This window comes from Panthera uncia (genome assembly GCF_023721935.1).
Source record: "Panthera uncia isolate 11264 chromosome E2 unlocalized genomic scaffold, Puncia_PCG_1.0 HiC_scaffold_20, whole genome shotgun sequence".
Lineage (NCBI taxonomy): Eukaryota > Metazoa > Chordata > Mammalia > Carnivora > Felidae > Panthera > Panthera uncia.
The window spans coordinates 4,976,214-4,995,848 of record NW_026057589.1 but is presented as its reverse complement, the minus strand read 5'-3'; positions in this window follow the sequence as shown (position 1 = coordinate 4,995,848).

Here is a 19,635-nt window from a genome sequence, read left to right as displayed (position 1 = left end):
AGGTGTCGTTTGCCAGTGAACACCCATTGGCTATTTTTGATCAATGTTGCCTTCTTGGTTCCTCCTTTCTCTTCCCAAACCAGATGCAGGTCTTGTGGCTACTGGTGCTTTTTCTCACTAACTTGAATTTTAGTGTTTGTGTGGAGACTGTGTCACACCTAATTTTGCTATAAATGTTATATGTTCATTTGGTTTTGCAACCTTCTCATTCTATCTGTTTTTGTGTGTGATTTGGAGAGTTTGAAACTGTTATTTTCTTCTACCCCACAATTCGCATAGGGGCTGTAAGTAGTGCAGTATTCCCTGACTTTCATTGCTGATCCAGACCATCTCCTTTCCCTACTCCGAATAACCTGTGTTCCTTTGAAACACATAAGATCAGATCATTCTACTCACTACCTTTTAATTAGCTTTCTGGTCACTTCTTCTCATTCATCAAAGATTGTAATCATTAGATCCCTATATACTACTCACAATTGTTCCTTATTCTTAGAAAATTCAACATCCACATCAACCATTTATTCAACGCCCTAGTCTCACGAGTCTCTGAACTCATTGTTAGATTAGCCTGCTATTTCTCACCTCAAGGTCACATTCTCATGGTCAGATCTGAGACATTACTAATAACTGCGTCATTTACAGAGTCTCTATTTCAAATACAGCACTCTCCTCTTATCACTTGCCACCTTTCTATCTCACTATTCTATTATCCCTAATCCAGAATGCCTTTGAGGTTCTTGAAACCTCCAATCCCATTTACCACAGTAGTTTTTCACTAAACATGCCCTTCATGTTTTCATTCTCATCTGTAAATAATTTAGAAGACATAGGCAGTCTTTAGTCCACTCCCTTGAGTATACCAGTGCTGGAATATAGTAAGAGCTGGATGAAGGTTAGATCCTTGTCCACCATTTTTAAAGGGAATTCCATATTCAAAGGCCTGGCATGGGAGAAGGAGCCACTTCTAAGAAAAAATAAGGACTGCTATTTTAAAGGTCAAATCCTATGAAACAAGTGTTAGGCTGGGCAAGTACACAGAGGACAGGTAATAAGAGCTCTTTCAAAGCCATGCCAAATACCTTGTTTGTTTCCTTAGGCAATAAGATATCATTAAAAATTCATGAATTGGTAACAATTCATGATGCTGTAACAAAACATCATAAACCAAGTGGCTTACACAACAGACACTCATTATCTTTCTGTTCTAAAGGCTGGAAGTGTGAGATCAAGGTGTTAGCAGGAACTGCTCCCTCTGTAGATGCTAAAGAAGGATCTGTTCAAGGACTATCTCCTAGTTTCTGACAGTTTCTTAACTTGTGGCGGCATAATTCCAATTTTCAGATGGTGTTTTCCTAGTGTGTGTATCTCTGTGTCTAAATTTCCCCTTTTTATAAGGACGCTGATCATATTGGATTAGGAACCAATCCTACTCCTGTATGTAGCGATCTTAAGTAATTACATCTGCAATGATCCTATTCCCAAGTAAGGTCATGTTTTGAGGTACTTGAGGGTAAGGATTTAAACATGTGAATTTTGGAGAAGAGTATTCAACCCACAGTATGGATTTCATAAACAACATTTTTGACATCATATGTGAATTCCGATGCTACTTCACCAAGTAGAGGACCCCATTTTATCTCCTATTACTAGGAAATATGTCTGCTATGGAATGAGTGAGAAAAAGCCCACAAGGCACCCTTTGCAGATTTTCTTTTTCTGCAAGTGACTTGGTTAAGAAATGGAGCAAGGCTTACAATATAAGCACAGCCAACACTCACTTCTCCTCAAGAAGATCCACATGGCAGGAGAGGAAGATCCAGGGCAAAACACACAGATGGGAGCTGTACCTCTGTCTTTCCATGGGTGATGCTCAAAAAGGCCTCTGTTTTCATGTCTGGTAGCATTCACCAAAGTTAGGCCAAGAGAAGTCAAAGTAATTTAGATTCAATCTTCTCTCAGAAATGAAATGAACAGAAGTTTTATTAAAAGGAAATGAAGAGGAAATTGAACTTTCATATTTCATTGTGCAATTGTGATGACAAAAACAATATTCGTGAACAGAAGTTTGAAAGATTGTTATTTATATGTCTTTTCTCCCCCCTTGTCTTCACCTACACTCTACTTGCTCTTGTCAAAATAGGGGGCGAGGCATTTTTTTTCCCATAAGAGCTTAGTCAACAGTAATAGCACAGGTACCTAAGCTAATGTGCTCTGTATTACTTTAAACAATTTTTACATTTCCTAATAGGACAAATTTACTAAAAGTGTTTAATAGTGGAAGATGGAATAAAAGTCAAATTTTAGTTTTTGTGTCATTATTAGCTACAACTTAGGTAAAAATATATTTTTGGCCTTTGTTATCTTTTCTTGGGGAAGAGCATATTAGAACATGGTTATAGTAAGTACAATTATAAAGGGATTAGAAATTGCTTTCGCAAATTTTCCTATTGAGAAATCAGAACATGTATTTTTAGGACTTCATTTCTATTTAGTGGAGTGATTCTATATAAAGATAGCATGACTGAAATAGGGCTTGCTATGACTGAATTATTTAAGAAAAAGGAGGTGTTGCTTCCCCCATCTGAGCCACTCTGGGCACTAAAATGTTGACTTTGATGGTCAGGTGAGGCTTCAAGGGGAGGAATCTGTAATAAGATCCTGAGAATTCCCTAAAATAAGACTTCATGAATGTGTAATGAGTCTACGGGGAATAGCTGAAGGCATATTTAGAAATAGGGACTGGAAGCTGCTTCCTCTCTATACCAAACTATCAGCCCCTTTCTCCGCAGCATTGAAATGTGTCCCAAGATCTCTTTCCTGTCACTTTTCACTATGGGGCTGGTGACAATTCTTAACCAATGATTTCTGGTAAAGGTGCTGCATACAGAGTGGCTTCCAAAGTTCAAGGAGGAACTGGAAGGGACACACTGGAGCACAGCATCATGTTAGGATGGGATAATAAATAACTCTAGCCATGATGGATTAACCCCACAGACACTTCTTACTCATCCCACCATCCACATAGGTGAACAGGGGACTCTGCTCCGTACAGTCTTTCAGGGACTAAGGCTGCATAATCTTGTACCTGTACCTGGAGTCATCACAGCAAAGGAAGAAAGATACTAGAGATCTGTACTTGGCATTTTGCTGTCATGGCTCTCAAGTGACGCACATCAGTTTTGATCACACTGATGGGCCAGAATTAGTAACGTGAAGAAAACTTAGAAATCTTGTTTAGTGAAGTGTAACACGGATCCAGGTTTTATTATTATATATCAGGTCCCATCTCACTCTCATGGCCCTCCATCTCTATAGCTTGAGCTTTATGAAGTAAAGTTCGTAATTTTGCTGGTGGCCAAATTATCTCTTACTGGTTGCCCACACTAGGAGCGAATAAATGGAAGCTGGAACACCATGTGGGGTGAGATCAGAGGTTAGGGAAAAAAAAATGAGGAGGGGCCTTGGATCTGAAACAGTTACGATTTGGGAAGGTTATTCAGAAGTTAGGCTATTTCCTTGACTTTTTCAACCATAGGTTTATTACATCTTCAATTTTCTGTCCTTTTTATTATAATATTCAAATCCATAGGCTCTATATCCATAATAAGAAGATTAGGATACCAAGGTGGAAGAATAGATTTTGAGGGAAGAATCAAAGAATGAATGTTTAGAGAACGACGAAGGACATTTGTGGTCTTCTAATTAATTAAAGTTGTTTCTGGTAAAGGTGCTGCCTCCAGAGTGGCTCTCCAAGTTCAAGGGGGAGCTAGAGAAGAGGAGTAGATACACATTAAAGCAGAAGAGACTGAGATCTTAAGTACAAGAGCTTCTGCCCTTGGATATGATAAATATTGAAATTGGTTAGCAGTGGGAAGAGGTGGAGGAATATACATCCCTGAGAGCAGAGGTCCCGAAATTGAGAGCTGGGTGGGTCCTTACAAGTCAGCTAGTGCATCTCCTTAACTTGATTGCTGGAATGTAACCACCACAGGAATAAATTCCATTGGATCGTAATAGGTACTCCTAGAAAATAGTGTTCTGTGGATAATTACATTTAGGAGATGATGCTTAAACAAACTTAAGGAGACAGGTGAGCCACAGGCTTCGTTCAGTCTTTAATAAGATAATGCACATAGTAATTCTCCAAGAGAAGGGATATAATAAGAAGCATGGCTTCACGATTTGACCATGGTACATGATTTTCATCAAAAATAATCTCTGGGGCCAAACATGCATGTAGAAGTATTGATGTCAACAGTCATTTCTTCTTGAGAATTTGAACACTAATGCTCTTGTGAGAAAGCTGAAGCTCCTAGAATCTTTTCTCCCCTTTGATTCATCACTGTCAACAAATCATCAGGCCCAGGAATAATTTCCTGAGCGGTAATCTCACTCTTACCACTTATCAGCTCTTTGCTTTCTAGGTCTTTGGGTTCACAATGGGAATTTTCAACCTTGAGGAAAATGCAACATTCAGTTCTGCTATTGTTTGCACTGAGGTCCACCCAGTCTGTGCAGTGCATGTGAGGGGGTGTGACTGTTCTTGCTGGTGCCTATGTCATTCATTTGCAACTTGAATTCATTTATACAAGGATGGTTTGGTATTTAGGCAAAAGTAAGCTGAGGATATGCATGCAAACACCCTTAAGAAAGCCTTCTGCTGTAGCCCTTGTCCTGGAAGTCTGGATGTCTTATGTTTCCATCCACAGCAGTGGTGAGGTGGAGTAGCAAAATAAATAAATAATAAATAAATAAACAAATAAATAACATAAAATAAAAAGAAAAAAAGAAAAGGAAGAAAAAGAAAAAAGAAAAAGGAAAAAAAAAGCCAAATTTGCTCTGGATGGAGCCTGTGGCTTTTTTCTGTTCATCTGATGTTTGAAAATGACCATGATTATAAAATATAAACAAATAAACAAACACATAAGGCTTTGTCTATGTGGGATAATATCTGTCTCAGGGAAAAAGCTCCACTTTTCAGCTCTGTGGTTCCTCACTGGAGCCTGCTGATCACTCAGGGCCCTGACAGAAGACACTAAATGGATACAAAGCGATTGACATTTTCACATTAAGGATACAAAGATAAAGAACTCGCAATGAGCATTGCATTGTTCCCACACAGTGGTTTATTTTCTTTGATTGCTTTGAAAATTAGGAAATTGCAACAGAGCTACTACTCTGACTTGCTCACTTAGAGAATCCGTTTTCTGGCTGCAGAAAGCATGAAAAGTTTTGGCTAAAATTAAAATTCAATAAAGGTCAGTTCTCTAGGCTATGAAAGAGAAATCAGAGCATGAGAATAGCTGAGTGGATCCCACCAAGCTGACCTATAGCAGTTAATAATAATGATTTCCAAGACAGGGCAAGAGGAAACCATGACTTCTGTGAACAAATGGTAAAATGGTTTGAAAAAAAAAGGAGAACAAGGGAAAATGAATATCCTTTGTTAACATAATTAAATATCTTTCTCACTGGGATCATTTCTAGAGTAATTGTCCATAGTGCTTCCATTTTTATTAAAGGAGTCGCTTTTATTCGTGGTAAGTTAGGTTATATTAATGGCATTAGGGACTTTCAAATATATTTCAGTAACACTTTTTACAGGAATGATTTCTGAATCCATTTGGAGAACTGAAATAGACCATGGAATATTTTTTGCATTTATTGAAAAGTTGAAAATCTGGCTGGAATCTGATGTCAACACATCTTCCTGGGGTCTATTTGGATTTGTTAACAAAAAAATCATTAAATCCTTTTACAGATCATTGAAGTAACGATCGGCAGAAGGTGACTTTTTGTTGTTTAGTTTTGGTTTTGGTTTTGAACGCAGGGGTGTGAAACAAAAGCCACACAAGGGTGAGCACGTGAGTGACACATTTGTGGAATGAGTTTGTTTTCTTGATATTTCCTTGTGAATGACAATTTAACCTAAATATATATACACTATATTGAGATACAGGGTGTACTTAATAAGTTAGTTATATTTTAAGGGCATATATGTTTTTAATAAATTGGCATATCCTTGAGAATACTGAAAATTATGACACTAATAAGAAAACCTACATTCTCTCATTTTAATCCTTATCATGTTTCTATGAAGTGAACATTATTCTATCCTCTTGCAAATTAAAAATATGAGGCATTATTTAAATTTTTCCTTGAAAATTCATAGGACTCTATTAAGGCTTTAAATCTGCATCTGGATAAGATTTTTCATTGCATGAGTGAGTAAAAGAGTGAACACCCCATATAGCAGAGCTGACTATAGCTTCCCCTTGAAATTGAAATGGACGCTGTGGTATCTGTGGCGTTTTGTGATGGTGCACATTAGTTCCTGCACACAGCACAGCGGTACTTGTTTAACATTGTTTTCTTGCATGTGATGTGCACACAGTCGTTCGAATATGGGGGTAAGTTTCAGTTTATTCTACCAAGGATACTGAAAGCAAGGTGCCGCACAAAGCAAGAACCCACACAGCAGAACTGGGGGTGTCTTCCCCTGGCCCCCAGAGTGCCTACGGCCATCTGTCAAGAGCTGACAAATCCATCTACTCAAGCTGGGTTTAAGGAACCAGAGAGGCACAAATGGCTGCACCAGAGCCTTGTAACTGGTTTCACACCATCCTCGGGATTTATGGGGAGTAGGACCCTTCTGCATTCCAGAGCCAAACTTAGGGTCAGCCTCACCAGAAGGACAAATATCCTGGCACAGAATCTCTATCCCTGGCCTTGCAGCACCCTGCAATCCTACTGCCCTGTTTGTGGAGTCCTCCCTAGTACCCAAGGGCATTTCTCAACCCACTAGAAGATACAATCCATGAGATGGGGCTTGCCTTTCAGGCTTGTTTTTACTGCTAAATCCTTACTACTTCAAACATTGCCTGGCACAGAGTGGAGACTCAACTGATTCCAACCAAATGAAAGAATCATTGCCGCACTAGATATAACTCTGGGCTACACCCATGCTCCCTCCTTTTGGAACAAACACAACAGAACTTACTGGGTACTCTGATCTCACTGGCACTCCCGTCACTCTCGATTTTAGCTGCTTCCTATGTAAAAGACGGAAACAGCATCCTTTTACCTTTCTCCAAGTTTGAATTTAAAACTTACAGTACTCCCACCAAGGTATATAATTTAACTTTTTCCCTGTTCTCAGACCATAATTCTTTCTTTTTCTCATTTGTACCAGTAAGAAAAACCTGAACAGATTAAATGTTTTCTTTCAAAAGCACTGTTACAACTGTAGCTTGAAACAGTGACCAAAAGACTATATATGTGTGTGTGTGTGTGTGTGTGTGTGTGTGTATACACATATATATATATTTATACACATATATATATTCCTGTATTTTTCATGTTTATTTTTTCTTCTCCTAAAAGCAATATATTTATATCCTAGAAATTATAGATAGAAGAAAGATAAACATCTCACATGGGTATATCTTTCAGGGATTTTGTGTGACTGTGTTTTATATCCTTTTCTGTTTTGCCAACACACACACACACACACAGAAACAAACACACAAGCACACATAGGCCACTGCATATGTCTTTCTATAAATTGCTTCTTTGTTCCCCCACAAGATATTTTATTGTGCAAATTTTCTCCCAGGAGCTCTGCATCATGTATATACTAACGTATATAATAAATATGCTGATATATATGTAGATGTATACTAATACACACACACACACACACATATATAATGTATATGTTAAGAGGTCGTGATGTGAACTTGCCTATTCCAAACACAAAGCAACAGTGGACACAATATTACAAGACTTGGCAAATGCCAACCAGAGGGGTGAATAAATCTATGAGCAGGTGGGTAGAAGAAGGAGCAATAACTGGCGTGGGAGAAAGCCTTATTGTTTTAGAAACATCCATAACGTGGGGCACCAGAGGCTTCCACAGAAGATACTACTCTCTCTTCAACAGAGTTTAGAGTCCACAATTACAGAGCAGAAGGAACAATACTCTTCGCAAGAGTCAGCATGTATAACCAACAGGAACATGAACACCAGTGCTGTACCCAGCACATTTGTCACTCACTGCACCATTCTCTCTCTCTTTCTCTCTTTTTTTTACAGCTCCCTCCTCTATACTATAAAATTAGTCTCAATAATAGGTATGAAATGTCATGTTAATGATACTGACTAGCAAAGAAATGCAGACAATGAAAATTTCTTTCATTGAACATTTTATATGAAATCAATCCCATAAAAATAAATTTAATAATGCATAAAGTGAAAAAAAAGTAATGGAGTGAGAGTATTTGAGTACATTAATGTATTTTTTTAATAAAGAGGTAAAAGCACTCAAAGAAATACTTCTCACAGAGAGATCTGTGAGGTTCACAGAACAATTTGACACAGAATATAAAACTGATGTGTCTTAAGTTTTCTGTCTGTGTCTTTATAATCACTGTACTGTCCTTAGTTTCAAACCTCAGGAATATTAAGTACCACAGGGGTGGAGATCCAATTCCAACGAAAGAGAAAAAAAACCCACAATGTTTCCAAAACTATGAGCTCACTTTCTAAACAAATGCATGTTGCTGGGGTCATGGAATTGGAGACCCACCACATAACTGAAGTACTCCAAATATTTTCTTTTTGTAAATTATTTATAGCAATACCTATTTCAAGGATATGGTTTATGATAAAGGTAAAAATATTACAAGAAAAATACTTACAGTTAACTTACTTTCTCCTCTATCATTTGATCAAATAGGGAAAAAATTATAATTGTGAAGAGAAATTGGCAAATCCATTTTTACAGCAGGTTCATATCAAGTAGACATGTCTTAAAATTACCAGTAAAGAACCTCAACCCAATAGGATGCTGAAACAAATAATGCATGAATACATTTATACACCCACAAAAATTTTTAAAAATTAAATGCTAAGATGCAGAGAATATCTTAATGAACAGCAAATTAGAAACCAAAGGAGAACATCTTTTAAAAAAGTGTATTTTTGGAAGTGTAAAGATGTGCATAAATGAAAATTAAGATTTTCAATCATATTAAAATTTGAGTACTTCAGCTAATGCAATCTCAAGGGGGGGAATATATGGCCTTAAATGTGAAACAGGAAGGCAAGAAAAAAAAAACACAAAAAAACAATGACAATCATTCAACTCTAAATGATAATTATAGAACATTAGTCTAAATTTCAAATAGCAAAGAAAGAGTACAGTAAGTATATAAGAAGAATATTAGTAAACTTTTAAAAAGAAATAAATAGGGGCACCTGGGTGGCTAAGTTGATTGAGCGTCTGACTCCTGGTTTAGGCTCAGGTCATGATCTCATAATTCATGGGATTGAGCCCCACCTCGGGCTCTGAGCTGACAGTGCGGAGCCTGCTTGAGATCTTTCTCTCCTTCTCTCTCTGCCCCCCTCTCTCTCTTTCTCTCTCAAAATAAATAAATAAACTTAAAAATAATGATAAAGACAAATAAGTAAAAGGAAACAATAAAGAGTATCAATCAAACCAGGAATTTGTTTCCTGGACTTTCAAAAATGGGAAAAAAAAAGCGTGGAAGAGGGTAATGAGCATGGGAATGAAATCTCTACAAAACAATCAATAATAAGGACTTTAAAAGGGACATTGCTGCAACACTAAGATTATTTTGCATGAAAAAAATACTTTCCCTTTCATTGGATATTGTTTGAAAACACAATTTACTGATGACATGCTATTCACTAGTTACAGGGCTATCTTGGAAAACACTGAGGGCTAGTGTATCAGAAATCATTCCTCACCCATTCCCATGGTTCAGCTAAAAGAGCATCTTCTCACTAGACTTTAATAAAACAAAACGGAGAAATGGCAGCAATCATCCATCTTCCCTGACTCCAGCCCCAGTGAAGGTAACCCTCACACAGAACATTTTTCATCAGAAAGGCATGACTGGTAACCAATGGGATAGTAATAATGTATTTTGTAACACAATTAATTGCTTTGTGTTTACTTTCTCTGTCTCTCTCTTTCTTTTTTTTCTCTCCCTCTGTGTCTCTCTTTCGGTTACTTGGTTTGTTTTTCAAACCATCATAATTTGGGCTGAATTACATCTTAAGCCATCATCTGTATAACAAAAATCAATTCTACCTGCTAAAAACTACAACTAAGCATTCTTTTATCCTTTTGGAGCAAACTTTCTCTGCAGTGGTGCTACTGTTGTAGGGGTGTTTGTTACACCAGAACACCAGGGTTATTTGCCAAACAAACAAAACAATATAGTAACACCTAGTGGAAAATTCCCCATAAATAAGTGGCCACCTGCTTTCATTGTTCCTTTCCCTAAATTTACTCTAGGCCAAGTAAGAAAATCAAGAAAAGATCATTAAAGAGGGCTCTAATATACCTACTTTTATAAATATTCTCTTTGTAATGGATTTTTTAATTGATCCTAATTCTTGCTGTTATAAAATTTTTATAATGGACCTACATGTATATTTATTCAGCACCTCTAACATCCTCCCCCAGAGTATATTCAGAAAAGTAGATTAAGTCAAGGGTATGATGATTTTTAAGGATTCTGATACATATTGTTTTATTAATATTCATTAAAACCTTCTAATTTGTGCTGTTATGAGCAGTGTTTGACTTATCCATCTCATTGCAGCACATGAGCTTGAAAATTCAAATATTCTTTTTCTTATCTAATTTGATATAAATATAGTATCTATCTGTTGTTTAAATTGAATTTATTTGACTATTAAGATGATTTTTCTTTTTAATGACATATTTTCATCTTCTTTATTTCTTTGCTTATCTATCTTCTACTTACATCATTCGCCCCCACTTGTAGTCAGTTGCTAATATTTTTTTTCCCATTGACGAAAGCAAATATTTATAGGTGAAAGGTTTGAATCTGTTGTCTTACTTGTTACTGATATCACAAATCAGTGCTCTGCATTTTAATGTTCCTTGTATTTTATTAAGTTTACTCTTGTTTTACCTAGTTTGTGGTTATTTTCATTACTTCTATGCTTTACCAAAACTTTAGTATCTTGAGATCAGTTTTCACCTTTGTTTCCTTTTAATATTTAAGTTTTGCTTGTATACACAACTGTTTAATCAATAAAATGCATATTTACATACAATGAATAAGGTGATAGGAATGAATTTTTAACAATGGGTTTTCTATTTTGCATTCAAAATGTTAATCAGGGTATTTTCTATTATCTGCATGATACATCTGTAAAGTCATTCTCAGGTATAATATTTCCTGACAGTCATTTCTCATTTCCTCAAGAAGGCATGCAATTTTAAAATTTCTTTTAATGACAAAGAAATCTTAAACCTGGCATGGTTCTAACCACTTGGAGTTACTTGGTGGCCACAAATCTCTCAGACAGAAAGATGCATGCCACAGAAATATATTTTAAATTCAAAATTTGATTTCTTGTTTGGTAAGGGGAGTGTGCAGCTATTAGGAATCAGTGGGCACAGATGGAATGTTCTTGATTACCTTTTTAAAATCTTTCAGGGACATTCAACATGATTTCATGCTAAATAACATTCACTTTCAGTCCATTTCACACTGATAAAGATTTCCTGATAAATAGATATTTTCCTCTTCAATTTACCTGAGAAAAACTTATATTCTCACTGCTTTGGTTTGTTTAGGTAAGCTTGTATATATATGACCATAATGGATGGTAATGATTATGGAATTAAGGGCAAGCTTCACTGGTGGAAAACTGATTGGAAGAGAAAAGTAACTGGCAATGTGAAGCCTAAGATAACACATAAAAAACCCACAAAACATTCAGAGGTTACTTCTAGAGACAAAGAGAATGTGGTGGAGTTGAAGGCTTCCTTAAGAATTTGCACCTTTCAAGGGCCCAGAGCAGATTTAGGAGGTCATTATTAGCATAGGCACTGGGACCAGTTGGAACTGGTTAGATCCTGCCTCTGTTACTTAATAGCTGTATAAGCACTGAGCAGTACCTGCAAGTACCAAGGACACAGTAGGCATCAGGTAACAACAATAATGAGAATTTCTATCTGCCACATCAGTATTTTCCCATCTCATAGCTGTTATCTGTGATCATGTCTTTGATCTCCTTCTACAAATTCAGCCCACTAACACTCTGGCAAAATGTTTGTTCTGTTTGTGATATTTTTGTCTGCATTTCTGATCCTGCCTTTTACTCATTCTCTTATGTGCTCATTCATTTGTTCATTAATTAACTCATTTTCTCATCACAAATTTACTGAGGAATACTACACTCAAGGTATTGGTAGTTTGTGAAAATTACAAAGGAAATTATCTGCCTTCTTAAAACCTGTAATAAGGGGCGCCTGGGTGGCTCAGTCGGTTAAGCATCCGACTTCGGCTCAGGTCATGATCTCGCGGTCCGTGAGTTCGAGCCCCGCGTCAGGCTCTGTGCTGACAGCTCAGAGCCTGGAGCCTGCTTCAGATTCTGTGTCTCCCTCTCTCTCTGACCCTCCCCCGTTCATGCTCTGTCTCTCCCTGTCTCAAAAATAAATAAACGTTAAAAAAATTTAAAGAAAAACCTGTAATAATTACAGTGTCACATCATAAGGGCTTAAATAGGGTTAAGAACTGAGGCTGCTCTGGAACACTTATGGAAGGCACCTGTTGTAGTCTTGATGGTCTCAGGATGCTTCCTGGAGGAAATGGCTTTGAAAGAGAAACATGAAGATGAATAGGAGTTGGACAGATGGGAATCTGTAAAAGGTCAGGTGGTATGAATGTTATCAGAAGATGGAAATAGCACGTACAGAGACACTGTATGGGTCAGGTTTCTCAGAGAAATAGAACCAACAGAGTATTAATATTCTACAGACAGGGAGTTATAGATTTTAAAGAATTAGCTCCTCTGATTATGGGGGTTGACAAGTCTGAAATCTGCAGGCAGGCTGGCAGGCTGGCAATTCAGGTCAGAATTAATGCTGCAGCCTTGAATCCGAATTCTGTAAAGCAGCTGGCTGGAAATTCAAATAGGATTTCTATGCTGCAGTCTTGATGAGAATTTTTTTCTTCATTGGGCAACCTACGTCTTTACTTTTAAAGCCTTCAACTGATTGGATAACTCATAATATGGCGGCAACCTCATTATAAATGCTAATGCATCTAAAAAATAACCTTCATAGCAACATCTAGACTAGTGTTTAACCAAACACCTGGGCACCATACTCTACCCAAGGTGACACACAAAATTAACTATCACAGACCTTAAGAGAGCATCACCGTCTGTGGTCCTGAAAGAGGTGTGGAGTAACTGCAGAAGAAGGAGTAAGGCCAGGTATGACTACAGACACTCAGACTACAAGAGGCTCTCTTAAGATGCTTAGCAGTTTACTCACAATATGAATTGTTTGGGCTTTAAAAAACTTTTTAAGCTTATTTATTTAATTTGAGAGAGAGAGAGAGAGAGAGAGAGAGAGAGAGAGAGAGAATGAATGCACAAGTGGGGGAGGGAAAGAAAGACATAGGGAGAGAGAGAATCCAAAGCACTGTTAGCACAGAGCCTGATGCGAGGCTTGAACTCATGAACCTCAAGATCATGACCTGAGCTGAAGCCAGATGCTTAACCAACTGAGTCACCCAGATGCCCCTGAAGTGTCTGAGCTTTAATATTCACTCTACCACAATGGAAAGAGGCTGAACAGTTTCAAGTAAGAGAATTATATTTTAGAGGGTGCAACAATGACCCTCTGCCTGCATTTTTTTTTCTTGTGAAAGCCAAAATCTATGTATTTTCTCTGTTAAAGGATATAATCTGTGTGTTCTCATATACAACAACCTTGTACTTAAATGCAGTTAGACTTCAGTAGTACTAAAATAAATTCATTAGTTTTACATGTCTGTATTTACAAAGGTGTAAGGTTCCTTTTAATTCTGAAGTCATGGTGGGGGGCAGAATGAGTTTCTCCCCCTGGCCTCTGCTCCATTTTGCCAGTTATCTGTCAGACTGTGTGTTTTCTATCTCCATTTCATTACCAAATTTCTAGTTGATATTATTTTTTCGTGAGCCAGTGTGATTCTGGCCACCTGGTGCCTTCCCTGTGCATTATTTAAGTTCAGCTGCTTCATTGGCTGCTTCATGTTCTTCTGCTAAATGGTCATTTCAGAGGATAATAGAGAACCTAAAGTTTTCCATAAAGTTCCAATGTTTTAATGAATTATCAAATTCTTTGTCTTATTAACATGATTACATTTTTGTTTCTTAATTTGCTTTTCTGTGACAACATATTCTAAATCAATAATCTGTGGATAGAAGATTCAAACATTTTTTGAGAAGAAATGTTTCAGTAGCATCCATGTCAAACCAAGTTGTTAGAGATTTTCCTGCTTCAGCACTCTCCTACAACAACTTTCTGCAACAAGAAAGGTATTCTATATCTGCCCTATCCAATATGGTAGCCATTGGCCACTTGTAGCCACTGAGTACTTAAAAAGTGGCTAGTGAGAGTGAGGACTTAAGTTTTAATTGAATTGAATTTAAATCAATTTAAATTTGAATTTAAATATCCATATTTTGCTAGTGGCTCTATATTCGACTGCACAATCTTAGACCCTGTATAGGGTCCTGGCACCAGAGAGTCTCATTCTGTCAGCGCTTCTTCTTAGGAAGGGAGAGAGTCTGACAGTCCAGGGGACATTCCTACCTGGATCCCATCCTTCTCCCCTTCTAGACCATTCTCCCAGGAGCCCAGAATTCTATGTCCAGAGGAGCCCAAATATAATTCTGAGGTCTGTGCTGGCTATTTCCTCAGGTCTGCCCTCTAGAAAGAAATTCTTGCTGTCTGAGTGGGGAGCTGGAGCTTCTGATTGCACTCATGGTTGTACACACATGTGTGAGGGACCAGGAGATAAGTGGAGAAAGGCTAGAGACAAGAAGACAAGTGGGGGTGGGACAAGGATCTGCTCTTCCTGCACCACCAAGATATCAGAAATCTAATCTGAACTTCACATTTATACCTCTGGCTCTTAAGAGGGATGCAGGGTATGGCCCCTTATGGGCAGACATGTCCTGGATTAGACTGGGTCCAAGGAGAAGAAACCCAAAAGCAATGGGAATGAGAGCACTGTTAGGTGATCTTAGACACCAAGGCTAACCTTGGACAGACAAAATGGGCCTCTCCTCCCCTACAAAGGAAAACAAGGGGAAAAAAGTGGAATTCTGTCCTGTGAATTTCCCAACTAATTAGGAGATTGAGGAGCAAAATGAGCAAGTCAGCAAGAATCTATTTGATCTTTGTTGTGATTACATATTTCTCAAGTTTCAGTATTTTATTCAACAGCTGCTAGCTAGACATATTACTCTTAAATGTTTAAAAATTTAAATTTAAATTTTTTAAATTTTAAAAATTTAAATTCTGTGTGTATTCTTGCTTCAGGTCCACAAACATTAGGGGTGAGCCTAATACCTACACTGTGACCTCCCCATTACTAGATTGTGAGATAATCTATTCTCCAATGACTAGCCCATAGGTGACAGAATGTGGACCCTTTATTGGTAAGAGTTGAAGGAAAGAATGAATACAGTGCCACATAAAAAGATGCATTTCCTTCCTCAACATCTCCAGATATGGAATACCCCCTTGTTCTAGGACTGTTATATCATCAATTTTTAAAAATCTTAACCCTCATATATTCTCACAATGATAAGCCCACTTGCTCCTCTATCAGCCTAACTAGTGGATGTGAGCACATCTTTCTTCCTTTTCTGCAAATTACTCTGTGTGAAAAAAAAATGAAGGAAGGAGGAAACAAGGAGGATGCCAACTGCTAGAAGAACATATTTTCCAAGAACCCACCATTTCACTTCTGTGTCACCTTGTTTTAAGACCAGGTTGTGCTTTGACCCTTTGGAATGGATACGTTGCCTATTCTGCTAAGAGTTCATCTGTTGGTAGAAATCTGTTGCTACCTGTTTGGTAAGCCCTGTTCTATTTTATACAGTTGTTGGCTTGGTTGTGATGTAGAAGATAAATACGTTAAAATAAATACATGGTATTAAAAATTCAGGAATCAGAACAACATTCCTTCTACTGGATACCATGGGTTCTTCCATCACATGTTCTGCAACTCAGGATTGCCTATTAACAGAACCTAGTGTGTGAAAAATGGGCTAGTAGGACAAATCAAACACTGCTGGAATAAATCTGAAGTACAGTGTCAACTGATTCAGGTTTCTATGCATGGCATCAACATAACTGGTGAAAAATAAATTGGCTCTCTTTCAGTGCATAAAATAAATCCTTTGAAATATTTTGAAGATTAGTCAGGAGAAAAACAGTTACTTGTCATTTTTAATTTCCATTCTCTTGTAAGAGCAGATCCTGGCAGGTAGAGGTGCTTTGTTCTGATCACAAAATCATTATCTTCTGGGTACTGGTCATTGCCACACTTGAAGTTGTCAGTGGAAGTAGGCAACTTTGGAGACTGAAATGGGGAGACAGATAACTTGTTTTGTAAGTGAGAAGGATGAGTGGAGGTGGGGAATTTCCTGAGTAGGGGCCAGGTGCAAGAAGGCTAACTCCCAGAAGAGAATGCAATGGGATACACAGTGGCTTAGAAGAGGGATATACAGAGACGACAGATGTGGCTCAAAGGGGTTTCAAGTGAATTGTTGTCCACTGTGGGATGAGAACTCCCTCCTTCATCTTTTTTTGTAAGTCTTTTTATGTAATGATGCCCAGCTTGTTAATATGCTTGGGTAGAGAGCAGTGCATTTCAAACATTCTGAAAGAGGTAAAATCATATAAATAGAGAATAAGTATTTATCTGTGCCTGTGCTTGTGTCTATGTGTGTTTTCCTACCAGAGGTCAAATTATTATTTTTTGTGGGGCGCCTGGGTGGCGCAGTCGGTTAAGCGTCCGACTTCAGCTCAGGTCACGATCTCACGGTCCGTGAGTTCGAGCCCCGCGTCGGGCTCTGGGCTGATGGCTCAGAGCCTGGAGCCTGCTTCCGATTCTGTGTCTCCCTCTCTCTCTGCCCCTCCCCCATTCATGCTCTGTCTCTCTCTGTCTCAAAAATAAATAAACGTTAAAAAAATTTAAAAAAAAATAAAAAAAATTATTATTTTTTGTTTATTTTTGAGTGAGAGAGAGAGAGAGAGAGAGAGAGAGGGATCTGGGGAGGGGCAGAGACAGAGGGAGGCACAGAATCTGAAGTAGGCTCCAGGCCCTGAGGTGTCAGCACAGAGTCTGACATGGGGCTTGAACTCATGACCCATGAGATTATGACCTGAGTCAAAGTCAGACACTCAACTGACTGAGCCACCCAGATGCCCTGGGATGTCAAATTATTAAGTAGGTAGGGTGCTTATTAGTCTTGGTCTGGCCCTAAGTGAGCCTATGACTGAGTTGACAGAAGAATGTATTTAACAGTCGGCATTTCCTAGATGTTGGCTGAGAGTTAGACTCTGGATTACACAACACATACCAGTGTCTACTCTCCTAGAGTTCTAGTCTCCTGTTCATTCATCTGATAAACATTTGCAGAGAGCCCTTCTAGAAAAATATCCCTCCAGAGGAATAAATTTACCTTCTATACAATAAAAATTATGGCTTTTTATCAGTTGAGTGATGAATAACATTATTACACCAAGGGAAATTTTGGATTCCATGTGTCATATTTTAGTACAAATAAACTTAAATGAAACATGTATATATTTGATTCAGAAACATATACTGTAGAAAAGTAATAGGTTTACATTATCTTGGAAATGATGGAATAACTAATGGCTGTCTAATTTATTCAATACTACAATTTTAGTTGTCATTTTATATTTCAACAACCTCTTATCAAACATCACTTATGGGTTCCTGCTGCCTGTTAGTCACCTCCAGTGTGACATTTCCAACTGGAGGTGTCTAAAATGGATCTTACAAGGCACATGCATTTCTTCAAAAATGGCATTTGCTTTGACTTTCTCTGTGGACTCACAACTTGGCAATAAGAGTCTGGAATCATCTACAAATATGTTTCTTTCTCTCCACCTTCAGTCACCAAATTTCTGATTCCCTCTTCTAAAGAGATTTATTCAACTACTTTCTTATTGCTAATTCAGAGCAAGTCAGTGTTAGTTATAACTGAACTATTCAAAGAACATCTTAACTAATTTGAGGTCTTTAGTCTCTGTTCCAGTAACCTGGTTAGATACAGGCTCCAGAGTAGCCCTAAACTACAGCTCTGACCCCACCATTCCCAAGTCTTTACACTGGCATTTGTTTTCCCTTTTCTTTTAAATGAAATCCAAAAACAAAACAAAACCACAACAAAAACCATGACAACATATCTATTCTTATATCCTACCATCTTTTTATGTGAATCTGACTCTCCATTTGAACTGCCTTTTTCCACCATGGCCTACATCTATCTTCTCTCTTACCTTGACTGACAGGATGTCTTTCCTCCGAAATAACCTTGCTAGGTCCATTTCCTAAAGTAGTACTCCTGTGAGACTCATACACGTAGCAGATGCAGATGAGTCTCAGCATATTAACCCTTTACTTGTTTTTATTCATTTATTTAATTTTTTTTTCAAATGCTAAATGGGTAAAGTTCCTTGTGTCAGTGAATATTAATTAGTACTCTCTGGGGTTCAGATAAGAGAAACTCAAACTCCTTCAAGAGATTATTTATATCACGTGGTTAAATTGCAATGAGGAAGAGTGGCAAGTGATTTATACACATCTATGTTTTTGGCTTATTCAACTCCCTGGAAGATTTGAATTTCAAAGACTAAGCAGAATGTTTACAAAAATAAGTTAATTGAACACTTTTTCTGTACAGGTACTCAAGTATCTCAGAGAGCCTGATAACAAGATCACTGTTTAATTTCAGGAAAGCCTGTTCCCTAGGACACAAACACCATCACTTTTCTTCTTATTGTTATCTGACTTCTTCATTCTCTGTGTAATCTATCTTCAAAATAATATGGTTGGAGGAAGTTGGTATTTTCATCCATTCCAAATATCCGGGAAAGTATCTGATTGGTTCAACTTGGATTATTTGCTGATCTTTGAGCCAGAGGTTGGGGCTCCTTGGTACAAGCCTGGTTGGGAAAGTGGCTACTTGCAGAAAAAAAGGAGCTCTGGGCACATAATATTGTTAAGTGCCTACTCCAGAAGTTTATAAAGCTAAAGAATACCAAATCCTGATTCAAAAAGGTCATGATAAAATGGTGGATGAGGTGCTCTCTGGACACATTTAAAACCATTTTCAAATCCAATAAGATGGTTCATCCAATCTTAACATTTTCATGGCTCTTTTTGCATTAATTTGTGACTTTACATTTTAAATATTAGTCCCAACTTTAGCAGTTTTGGATAGCTACATTTAATGTGAATTTCTTAACAGCCATACTGGTGGGGAAATATAATATCAAATTAGTCTTTAATATATTTTTTAGGTAATTGAGTAGCACTGGCATGCTTGCACTCTTCCAATCTAAACTTACTTGTCTTTGTGAATCTTCTGAACCATTCTCCATTTCATGGGATTGCTCCAATTAAATTTTCCAAAGTTGTGTGAATGTCACTGTCCAGGTATAGGGAAAGGTTTGAAACAGTCTTGAAAATCTAAGGGGGAACAAAGTCGGCAGCGCCCCTTACAATATCTACTTCCCTTCCTCTGTTA